The sequence below is a fragment of the Dermacentor silvarum genome, chromosome 1 (genome assembly GCF_013339745.2).
Source record: "Dermacentor silvarum isolate Dsil-2018 chromosome 1, BIME_Dsil_1.4, whole genome shotgun sequence".
NCBI lineage: Eukaryota > Metazoa > Arthropoda > Arachnida > Ixodida > Ixodidae > Dermacentor > Dermacentor silvarum.
This window is the reverse complement of record NC_051154.1, coordinates 302,224,335-302,237,399: the sequence shown is the minus strand read 5'-3', so window position 1 is coordinate 302,237,399 and position 13,065 is coordinate 302,224,335.

Below are 13,065 nucleotides of genomic sequence, written 5' to 3'. Positions count from 1 at the left end.
TGTACGTATTCGGTAAAGAGATAGCGTCTGTAAACCATTCTGTGTCTTCTGTTTGCCCAAGATTATTATTTTGACAGTAAGAAAGTTCCCTCGTTTGGAGAGTAGTTACAGAAATGGCCTGCAGGGCTCCCGCGTGGTGTTTTTATTGAGCGCCGACAGCCAAACTGCGCAAGCGAGGCGCTTCCGACCGATGGCGACTCCGGGAGTCCTCGCCCCCAATTAACCATTTTCGCGGACATCCCGTGGGCGCTGCCATGTTTGATCGCTTGGTGACGTGTCCATTGCTTGCCTCAGCTGGCTCCCTTGCCTCCGTTTACAATGTATGTGCATGACGCCCGGCGCGGCTCAGGAATCCTCTGTTTCGAGAGATATCGTAGACGCTGACTGGGTAGTTCGCACAAAGCTTTGGCCACAACTTAAGAGGACATGTAAAAGCGCTTTCGAAGCTCATTAAGCTTTGTCCAAATGGCGGGAGCAGCGTGTATGGTGCTTGTTCTAAAAACGAGGCTAAAAATGTATTCCAAGCTGTCCAAGGTTTCCGCTTAGGAATTGAATTAGGATCAGTGTGCTTTGCTCTTCGTTCTTTATTTGGCAAATGTATGCTTAGAAGCAGCGGCTTGTCACGTTTCTGCCTCAGTGAAGTTCGTCGGTGCAGTCACTATCTGATTATTTTCTGCTTAATCGCTCGCGGGTGTGCTCAGTTGCAATATATTTGTTCTTGCTATACACAAGGCTTGGAACGTAGCTGTTCTGTTCTTTGTAAAATAGCTTGTAGCAAATATGTAGTATCGCTAGTAACTGGCCTACTCCTGTGAACCGCCACGAAATATTCAGCTTCGACAATTCGTGTGCTGTCGGTGTAGTAAAAAACAACAACAACAACAAAAAAAAACGCATTTTTACGTGCCAAAACCACGATCTCATTATGGGGCACGCCGTAGTGGACTCCGGAAAATTTGGACCACCTGGGGTTCTTTAATGTGCACATAAATTTAAGTACATGGGTGTTTTCGCCCCCATCGAAATACGGCCTCGTGGCCGCGATCACGTGCTTAGCAGCCCAACATCACCCCAACACCCTAGCATATGCACTAAGCAACCACGGCGGGTATGTCGGTGTAGTCGCTGTTACCCATGCTTTCGCCATTGATTCAAGTGTGCGCCCATTCGCATGTTCCTAATACATTGGCGATAGAGTGTGCGTAAGTTGGCGTGCGAGTTGGGATAGATGGGTGTAGGTAACGTGCGCGAAGTTTACTATGCCAGGAGGCGGCGCTACTCCCTTTGTTATTGTTTAACGAGCAGTACTCACTCTTGCCGACGTTCCGGGGTTGACGTCTTTGGAAGTTAGCGATACAACGGTGACGTGAATTTTTGTGAAAAATTGATTTTTTTTATCCACGGCTATTTGGCGGCTGTTTTCGACAAAGAATGCTGCACCGACAGACCTGCGGCAATGAAATGCCATTCTAGCCTTTCTGCGCCTTGCAGGCCGGGCAGCTGGCGATTATAGACCAGCGTCACCTGAGACTAATGGACAAGCCATTATGCTTCGTAACCTCGGCTGTCCGACAGCTCAGAGCTGATGGGCGAGACGAATTCTGAGTCATCGGTCTCGTACATCGTTTAACGACATCGTCGCTCTTCATCACTCGAGTCACGAATGATGAGCGGCAACGGAGCCAGCTGTGGAAGAAGAGAACGACGACGACCGGACGTGTAATATGCCGCGAGCGCGCTCGCGCAACCGCGCCAACGTGCCAGCTGTGGATGACGATGACGCTCGAGCCATTGCTAATGATGATAGTTTCTGCGAACAAACAGGGACGTTCAGGCTTAGTAAAGCTTAGTTTGTAATAATGTCCCTCATGTATACCATAGCACGTCTTCCCCTTCGAGGATGTTACCGTCTTCATCCCTTATAAACGTTTGCGAATCTTCAGTTGGTACCTCTAGTGCTCTTACATGATTATAAAATCTTTTAGGTGCGCCTTTATACTTTTTTTTGAGAATCTAATGGACTGTTACTGACGATGTGCGTGCTCTGCTGTGTGCTCTCTCTCTCTCCTCCCCATCTTTCATTCCCCCTCATCCCGCTCCCATGTGTAGGGTAGCAAACCAGTTGTGCTTAACTGGTTAACCTCCCTGCCTTTCCTTTTCCACTCTTTCCTTCCTAATGGACCCAGTGTTTACTTGCAGATTTGGGTTTTTCTTGCACTAGTTCACTCGTCAACCTTATCTTTTCCTAGTACTTGTTCCATCGTTGCAGTACCGCCCTTCTTGTAATCCCAAGTTTATCTCATCTCTCTGATCCTTGGAGCTCCTGCTTACGCTCTTCTATAGCTTCGCTTATTTACTTAATTGTTCTACAACTTACGTGGTTTCCTGTTTCCACCCCTTCCATCTTTGTCGTGTTTCTCTTGTATTTGTTTGTCTTAGCCGCGTTGGCCTTATTCACTATCTAGAAGTGTAATGCGCCCTCGGCGGAACCAAGCTGGAAATATACGCTCTTTGAAACAATGTCTATAGAACATGCTTCAGCAGTGATCCTACGGCGTCCTAAAATTCTATACAGAATTCCACCGGGACGCCGCGAAGGTCAGAGGCGCCGATCCGTGAATCCCAGATTCCGGCACATATTTAACTTCGTCATTCAAGAGCGGCGAGAGGAGAGCATTCTGCGCATCTTGAGAGCTGCGCGGCTTGGCGTTGAGCAGGAGCTGAGATGAATCATAGGAAGCGTTTATCGATAGAGCCGACAGAGACATATCCCGAAAGTGTGTCGAAGTCAAAGACGTCGCCCAAGACCGTTTACACTCAAGCGTTGGAGCCAATTCGGTGGGAGGACGTTCCTGCAAGACGCAACACAGCTTGCCGTCAATACCGAATAACTTCGGGATGTGCTCATGGGAGCAGGCCTACAGTGCCAAGCGGCCGCTCACAGTGAAGATGCGTCTACCAGTCGTTGGAAGCGATCGATGATTTCCCTTTAAATGGACATGTAACAGCCGTCGTTTAGGGGCTACGCTGCGCGATTAGCTGAGAAAGAAATACCCTTGGTTCCGATGTGTGAATAGATTTTAATTTGCCATAAAGAAATTTTGTCTTAATCAAATACAGTCGGCAACCTCCTCTGACGGCCCTTACTTGAACGCACCCTACAATAACATTGCAGTATCGATGCAACAGCCGGTAATACTGCACTTCCCTCAAAAAACAGTCAGGAGCGTCGCGGGCCCGATATACTATGCAAAACAGAAATGTGAAGCCACGTATTCTGAGTCTATTCTGAGCAGCACGGTTAAAAGTTCTGCTGCTTTGAAATTTGTGCCAGGTAAGTGATAGGTATATTTTCTATCACTACAACCACGACACCACCCCCTTGTTAGCCTCTCCCGCACCTGTACAATTTGAACCCTGCGTGTGTGGTGCAGAATGCACGCGTATTTTACACACATCTTTGGGGGGTGTGCAGTTCTTCACCTCGTCTGCAAAGGATGAGACGTGCGCATGCCATGTACGTTGCGTACTTAAACAGGCGGGTGTGCAGGATGTCGACAGTCAAGTTTCCATATCAGTGTATCATGATGTACGTGGGCGAATCTGAAAGTCTTTGCCCCTCTTTTTTATTAGCTAAAATAAGGTACATACAGGTAATTACAAATATACGTAATGTGCTACGTACCTTACCCTGTTTTTCCACATAGTCCCCACACCGGTTCAGACATTTGTCCCATTGCAGCACTAAATTTGTTAATCCCCTGTGGTAAAATTCGTCCGGCTGACTGTGGAACCACCGTCATTGTCATGCAAGTATTAACGGCCTTTTACGAACTCGCAACACCACCACCTCACACTTCTCAAAGCGAGACACCTTTCTCCATACGAGGGCTGCATTTCTCTGTGGATCTGGATGGGCGTTCGTCCCTTGCTCCATAGAAAAGGAATCACACTTCGTTGCTCGCAAGCCATCGACGTGTGAAGCACAACCTCCATCTTCAACAACTGACAGCCCTGATCCACGGTGTGCTTGCGTTGGCGATGCAGTAGTGCCAATATATTTCTTTCTGGACTCCAGTCGTACCTTGAAGCCGGTGAGAATCTTCAAAACATATTCGGTCCCTCGAAGAACATGTAGCAACTTACGAAGCAACTTACGAAGCCGTGGTGTACCAGTGGCTGTGACATTGCGCTGCTGAGCACGAGGGTTCAATGCCGGCCGCGGCGGCCGCCTTCCGATAGAGACGGGGAATGCAAGGACTCTCGTGAATTTGGGCTTTAGATGCACGGTAGAGAGCCCCAGAGTGTGCGAAATAATTGGCAACCCTTCGCTAATGCGTTCCTCATAACGCAGTGTTTAGTTTCCGTCGTGAAGCCCCACAATATAATTTAATTGGTCGCGTAGATTCGAGAATGTACAGCGGAATGAGCAACGAGCACACAATCCCATAAGACACGCCTTGTAGTCTATAGAATTCCCGACAGTGGCCAAGAAATTACGAATAATCTACGTCGTCTTGCCGGGAATAGAGTACTTGATAACTGTCATATTACCGCGAAAATTAACACCGGTAATAAGTAAAAACAACGACGTGTGGCTCGGTCCTCTCCCGGCGCCATGTTGGCTGCATATACTATACACTGCGGATGTGTAAATCATAGGGTTTAATATCTCATGTTATGGAAGTTTATGCTGATTAATGCGCGAAAGAGTCGTGAATGTACTTCGAAAGCTCCTTATTGGCACCGGGCGGCCGCTGTGCGTCGCCAGTGGCGCACTCGCGAACGCAGCTCCACTGTGGCGATGTTGCGAAATATGGGGTGAGGCGTCGCAGACGACACATTGATCATGGCTTTGCCCGTGCTCCTTCGTGTCGGCTTTCAGAGCCTCCTGAACTGGAAAGCGTTTTTTAGGACCTCTAACCTAGGAAAAGGACGACATTTATATGAGGCAGGGCATGCCTACGATGTTTGTGAGTGGCAGGAAGGAAACGCCGTCAGTATATTTCTGGGAAGTGTATCCCACTAACGAAGCTCGTTGCGCCGAGCTACGATGTTGTCCTCGAAGTAAGTATAACTCCCCACAGTTATACGTTCACGCACACTTGACGATGTTCTGTGCATACATGATAATAATATTTCAGCTCGACAAAGAAAGGACAATTAAATCAGCAAAATGTTCGTGCAAAGCCCGGGCCGAGGGCCGCTGCAAACACGCCAGTGCTGTGGCCTTTGCAGTTGACGAAGAACGCACGGAATCCTGCACAAGCAGAAACCAGAGTTGGAGAGCGCCAAGCAAAAACGCTTACCCGAAAGGCAAAAGGCTATCTTCATTCGGTGACGGTATGCTGGGACTGTACTGCATTTAAACATGCTTACGGTCACTGTTGCGCAGTTTAACCAAGTGCTAAGCTTTATATTTTCAACAACGTGTCTGAAGATGCGTCAGGCGAACGTCAGACATTTGATGTGTCAGACAGTTATACTATGTACGGCGAGGGATCCTGAGCAATTTTCTTTTTCGAGGTACGTCCGAAGTACCCAATTGATGTTCTTAAAGATACGTCAAATCAAGGAGGGCAAAGATTTCCGCAAAGCTGCATACGACAAGACGGAGCTTTACATTCGCAATAAAATTGTAATGGTCCCCCGGAATGCTGCTCTGCATCAATCCATAAACTCGGTTGTGTGATCCCAAGGGTATTAAGGAACTAAGACCTGTTATTTTTAGTGTAAGTATCAGTAAGCTCGAGCGAAGATAGGGTCGCAAACGGCAAAGTTCTGACTGGTGTTGTAGAAGTCTGCTGCCAGACTTTGGGGCCTACGTTGCCAGACTGCCTGCCAAATTTGTCGAGGAAAAACACCGTCAAATATAGCGACCGCATTGACGCCGTTTTCAAGGTATATGTAAACTGGTAGCGAAGCTTCCATAGAAGCCCATACGTTCAAAACATGGCGGCTTATAACCACCCTTGCTGATGTTGGTGACAATTGGTTCTGAACCGCTTTTCGCCCGAAGCTTCGCGACCTGTGTGGATCGACCTTGCCGTTTTCATGGCGCACAGAGTTGCCAGCTCCCGGTAGTAACGTAATTTGCTCCATTACCCGCCCGCTTTGTGCGGGCCCAGTTCTCCGATGGTAGGAAGCGAAACCAAGACGCTCGGGCCGTTTTCTTGCGCGATGGGTGCTACGTGTACGTGTTGAAGCTTTCGCTGGATCTGAAACTGGGACGCGTCGCCCAATCCTCGAAGCTCCGTTTTCTTAACTTGTTTTTTTTTGTCGTACGACTGCAGAGGGGGCGCACCAGTGCGTTCATTGACGGCCTTGTCGAATCATGCAATGACTTCTTGAAGCGGCGGGAACAGCTGTTACGAAGGTGCACTGCGCGAACACGAAGTGCAGCGCAACATCCCGGAGGTCCTAGTCGCAGCTGGACGGCCTATGTTACCTTCCTGGCCGAGCTGCTGGCGGCCGTCAGTAGAATGGAATCGTCGGACAAGATTTCCGGACGCATCTTCTGCCTGGCGGCGCTGCTCTGCGAATGTTGCCACATCATGCTCCGCTCGCCAGCGCAGGACACCACCGCAGAGGTAAGCTTTATTTCCGTTACCACATCATTGCCACTTTGTAGTGACGCTGAAGCATCAAATACCGCCTGATCATCTACTAGTATAATTTGGAATGTTCGAATAGCGAAGTTGCGGAATCTGTACGAATGAGAATATTCGAGAAAAATTTCCTCAAAGTATTGAACTCAATGCCGAACGTTTATCTGATTTCTAAAGAAAGACATATAATGGTTGCATGGAGCTCGCTTCGGTAAAAATGCTCATTTACATTCCTTGACACGTGTAATTCCGTTCACCACTGTACGTCAACTGAGGAGCGACCAACTGTACATTGTACCCCTCATGAAAGGGAAAGTTACAAAATTAATGGAGAACGTGATAACAAAGTGTTGTAATACGATTTTTGTAATACTACATCAACGTTTGAAGGCGATGCAATACATGGTCATTGAAACTACGCATATAAGGCATCCAAAATTTCAAGAGAATGCAATGCCAAGGACACACACACAGCCAGCCAGCCAGCCCACCAACTCCGTTTGAATGGCTACTTCTATGTGAATGTGATGCAGCAAGCATTTACGGTGGTACGCTCATTTATTGTGAATTGTAATGTTTCATTTCTTTCGTGGTTGCTTAGAACTAGCAGCGAGTTTGTTCCCAGCCTTAAACACCAAAGTACATGGAGCGAACTTTCATGATAAACTTCGGGCATCAGATAAAGACGCGGCGGCTTGACGCAGGTTGTTAGCTGCCTCTTGTTTGCCGCAGGACTGGTATAGACGATCCTAACGACTTCACAAACATAAACTCGCACTAGCTAGGGGTTAAGACTAAACACAGAAGCGTCCGCAAAGGTGTCCCCTATACTTCAGGCTCCGACGTGAGATGCCAAGCCCCCACCAGTTGCATTAACTTCTTTCGCAGATGAATTGCCTTCACTTCGTCTTCATGACTGCCGGCAGTAGCATCCAGCGAGCTGCTCCGTACCTCTCGACGGCGCTGGGCAAGTGTCTCCGGGACTCGTTCATGGACAGCAATCGCTCAGCCGATGTTCGTCGGGCGCTGCTCGAACTCATCGAGCTTCGGGTTTCGGGATGGAAACTTGGCACAGCTCAGCAGCTCTGCTACTCTGCAAACGACAGCGGTGCTGCAGTCACCGACTGACACAGCTGCTGCTCCGGTGTAGTGCTGTGGCAAGAAATGGACACAAAACTTTGACCTCTCTTGCGGTTTGTTGTTTGTATCAAGTTACTTCTGTGTTTCTTTTTTTTCTTTCTTTTTTACTATTCTGAACGAGGCTCTCGCCTTTATACACTTCTATAAATCTTTTTTTTTTATTTTTATTCATAGGAGATGCTGTGCATACCATGGATAGGAAGGAACTTTCGGTGGCATAATTGCAGGGGCGTATGCAACTAGGTATTTTAGTATTTGTTTTTCAACTTTTGCTGCTGCCATCTTGGGGAAATAAAATGAATAATTAAAACTTACCGTGTTCCGTTTTATTAACAACACAGTTGCAAAGTAGTTTGAGAAGAGCTCGTATTCCAGAAGCCAATGCAACAAAATCCAACCCAGGCTGATATGCAACATTAGTGAAAGTCCCCCTAGCACAAATGGTTTCTGAGATGGTACTGGGTCTCAAAAATACTCGCGGTCATTATTTTTCAGCAAACCTCGCGCGTGGTAAAGAATTTAGTTGTTCGTCACGAGTCACAAGTGAACTACGATTCAACTAGCACCTTCGTCTGAGCCCTTCGCTTTTGAAATGGAAAAATTGCCAAGCACTATAAAGAAAACCTACATGATTTACTCAGAAAAAAAGTCGCAGTTGACGAAAAAATTTGTAGCAGTGCACTAATGGAACCCTGGACTTACCGGGGTGATTAGGCGTTGGTCCTGGTTCCTGGTTATCTCAGACGATAGAGCGACCGTCCCGGTAAGGTGTTGGTCCAGGCTTTGATTCTTGGACCAGGAGAAATTTTCCCTCAGCTGCGGGGCTTTCTTTCTCAAGGAACTCGTATGGTTTTTTTTTGTAGCTTCGTGCGCTGTCGGGTTGGCGACAGTTTTTTCAAGTTCCATAAAGTTTCCTCCACTTTGCCGGCCTACTTGGAACCGATTTGCCACAACTTCGCTTTAGCGCCGAAGTCATGCTCGTATGGGGCAGTATTGGCCAAGTTCGACAAGCCCGGGGTAAGCGGCATGCATTGATCTTGGCCTTGTACTTTTTTAAGATCTGTAAAGTGTCTTCTGATAGTAGCGATTGTTCTGTATAGTTCGCGTTTTGTAAAGAAGGGAGCTCGACTTCGCTTAGTAAGCGAATGTTCCTCCCTGTGGTCAGATGGATCCCGACTGACCACGTAAGTATTCAGCAATACGATCTCTAAAAACATGCCGCTTGCAACTGCACAGATCATCATAGCTTCACTCATTGGTTTTTATTGTCCTCACTAGCAACAATGCAACGGAAAGAGCCCTCTGTACCATAAAAGCTTCTGATATAAAAAAATTATCGCAGGTAACGTGTCGATCACAATTTGCCGGAACTTGAGGTAAACGTTCGCATAAAATGTCTTCTAAAGAAAAAAAATATCGCAGTTTCGCCCGAAAGGCGAAGCATCAATTGCGATAGCAAACTAGTAGAGATATATTCGGAGTAGGGATAGTAGTTTTATCGGCTGCATAAACTTGGACACATTCGCTTATTCACTGAATTAACAAGCGTGGTGTCAGCACGCACAAGCAAACATGAATAGATGACGCTGAATGAGCGCAGGCAACGACTGTCAAAACGCTGGCAGCAAGCGCAGCCGCCGCAGCGGGCGAAGGTTCGTGCGGTCTATCGCTGCAACGGAAACTGAGCGGCGAATGCACAGCGCATACAAAGGTCAGAGCCGTGTGGAGATAACAGACGGTGCGGGCGACCGCCACAACCATGGGCAAAGTACGAGCGCAGTTGTTGGCAGAGTAGAAGCTGCAGCCCCTCCCCCTCCCTCCCGCGCTGCCTTCCCGCTTTCTTGCTTTCTCGTGGGAGATTGAGTGGCCAGTTATCCTTGCGCCCGGTTGCAAGATAAGCACTTGGTGAAGCAGTACAGCGTCGCCCCGCCTCCCTCCCTCCCTCCCATACCCCCACGGCCTTTGCGCGACGGTCGCGTTTTCTTTCCACCGTGCGTTCGCTCTCCGTGATAGCACGCGTCCCCCGCGCGCTTTCACTCGTGAATACGGCGCGCGGCGACGATTTTATCGCCCTTGGACTTTATACGGAACCTCACGGCGACGGAAGCTATCCGGTTGAAGTGTCCATATAATTGCTGTCGCAATAAAAGTCGCAGTTTCGCCTTTCCGGCGAAACATCGATTACTATAGCAAATTAGTAGACAGCCATACGAAATAAGGATCGTAGCTTTACCGGCTCAATCACCCACGTGAAAGTTAGAAAGCGGGAAGGCAGCGCGGGAGGGAGGGGTGGGGGGCGCAGCTTCTACTCTGCCAACAACTTCGCTCGTGAACATTCGCTGACTACCTAAATTAGCAAGTATGGTGTCAGGCGCGTGCAGGCAAACACATCTTGGTGAATGAGCGCGGGTATTCATGTCGAAGAGCTGGCATGAGGAAGAGCGGCAGTAGCAGCGAGCCTTAGCGAGCGAATTGACCTTCCCGCTGCCTCCCGCTTCAACGGAATCTTAGAGGCGAGGACACAGCGCCCACAAAGCTATGAGCCGTCGTTACTGATTCGAGAGCGGAGTTCTCAAGAAAGTAGGAAGCGGGGCAAGTACGTAGTTGTACGGGAAACACGTAATACCCTACATTTAGTTGTGTTGAGTTCCATCAACCAGCAGCAGTGCAGTGGGAGAGGAGCCCGGTTGTATTATGGCCAACCAATTCCGAGATACACTATTTCAACCACTCGAATGTACCATCAGCAAACCATTGAAATTTATCCCATGATGCCAGATTCTAACCCACTTCACACGGGTTCCTCAAAGACAGCGGGCCGACGAATTAGCAAGTTGCGGCACAAATGCACAGGGTATGCGCCGCTTTTAACTGTTAGCTTCTGGTTGGTCAGAATTTTTCGCGGTGCATCCTCACGAAAAAAAAAAAGAACTTGAGCGATTGAAGCGGAAAGCGCATACATTCTTTGGTATCACGCATACAACATGCATCATAGCATTCGTTTCAATAATCAACAAGCACAGAACAAGCATCTAAACCACATCATTTATGATAAGGCGTTCCTGATAAAAATGCGAAGTACGTAGCGTTCCTCGCATACGTTTCCCGGTAAAGACTACTGTTACGCAAGCTGCGCGGCGATGGCAGCTTGCGACGTGGCGAGTGACGTCACCAGTCTTTCATATATAAAAGAACCAGCTGAGCAACTGACTTCATTGTAGATACAGCACAGCTATGGGTGGGCAGCGCCTAGTTAGGACTCGCAAAGAGCAGCGTGAATGCGAGGAGCGCCGAAGGGAAAACCAACGACAATGCGACCAGCAGCGGCGTGCTGCCAAAATTACCATTGCTCCCATTAGTACAATAACTCCGAATTACCATTACTGCCATTACTCTAAACCAATGAAGCATTGCGTACCCCACTCAGCAGTTGTGCTGGTGGTTTTCAACAGCTTCGCTAGACTTCCATTTTCGAAGGGCCGGGATGGCGAGTCAATTTTTTTTTATGAACGTCTCTCACGCCAACGCTTTAGCAAGCTGCGCCACGAATGCATATGTCGCTCTTCAATGAACACATCATCAACTTGGCACACTAAGTGTGTGCCAATGGGGGTGCGGCCAAAGAGGGAAGAAATGTCGGCGTTTAGATGCACCGGCGCGCCACGCATCTCGAAGGCCTCGAGCGGACGGAGAAGCGCGAGAGAGGAGTCCCGCTGGAGTGCACGCCTCATACATCAGTCGTTTTGACGGTGGCAATACGTTGTGTCGCTATATCGCTTCGATGCTACGTGCATTACCGGGGACAGTAATCGTGAGATGGGTATACTGCCATTTTTTTTTCGCTGTCATATTTCATCTCTACGTGATTGTCATAAAGTTAAGTTCCCCCTTCAGAACACAGAGCTCACCGAGCTTTGTAGTGCACCTCAGCCTGTATGGATCCTAAATGGGCGGAGAAGCGAGTGCGAAGCGTATTTGTAATAATTTATTTATTGAGAAATTTGAGACGCACAGTGCAGATAATGTGCAGCTGTCTCGAGGAGTGCGGCTAAAGGCAACAGTTCGCCTGACTGGGCGCAGTAACCTTAGACAGATTCATACTGCGAGGGATACAGTGAACAGTAACGAGGAGGTACAATACATTCAAAGAAGAAAAAAAAAACAAGTATACAAAAGCAGCTTCACATAGAATAATTTCAAGTGTTACGTCGATGACCATCAGAAATATCATATAACGAAATATCATATAACACATAAGTGTATCTAGGGCAAATTAGGGCATCCAATTAAGGGCACCGTTAGTACTCTCTTTGAGATGACAAATCAGAGCGCGCCACAGAAGCAGCAAAAAAGATAGCGCGCTATTCTCAACTATTCTCAACAGCACTTTCGAACGCTTACCTGCGTCAATTTATGCAGCGAAGATAGACATGTTCGTAAGACCGCTACCTCCTATCGTAGGAATTATTCCTTACGTCGGCAGTTACGACGACCGTTTAAGTTTTGTGAATAGAGTTACACTTACTATTGGCGCAAGTACTGAAGTGCGCACCTGTGCTACCAATAATACACGCCTTTTGACGACCACAGCGCTCGTCCTTGCAGCGGTGGGCATCGCAAGCTTGCTGATCTTACGAATGGCTTTAACTTCGTAAACACAATTTTTTCGTAAGATTTTTTATACTGCAAAATGTTCTACAAGTTCGTTTAGGGAATTCTCTTCCTTATCTATAAGTCACACGGATTTCTGAGTTGTCGACGTAAGAGAAACACGGGTATTGGATGGTATAACACTGCATGATGTCTTTATTCACGTTTACAGTATCCGCTTGGTTGATGGAACGTTTAACGAGATCTTCTTGCAATTAAGTGGACGCATCTTCGTTTTGCTATGCCCTGAGAAGTCTGCCCCTGCACTGAAAAGGAAACAAATGGTTATTAAAACTTGCGAAACTGATGCCACATTTAGCTGTCGTTACCTATAGTATCGAACAAAAGGATGTGATATTGTGAGTGCCGGTGAAAGGTTCGTTGTCTACCATTTTCAACCTATCGGTGGCTATTTTTACATCGGCTTAATGAAAATTACGGTCACTGACCAAGTCAAAAAATTTGTTTTGATGTTTCGGAGCCTGTACAGGTTCCTTGTTCACAATGCAGCGGACGTATCGTCGTTGTCCAGTTAAATATGCAGTATATGACGTAATGAACGGGCATAAACTTGAGGCATGTTTCCATCTGTTCTGCTAACGGTATCTGGTGTCGTCTGTATCAGCAGAGATTCCAGCAGCAGTCTCGTTGTCGGATTTTTCTCTTT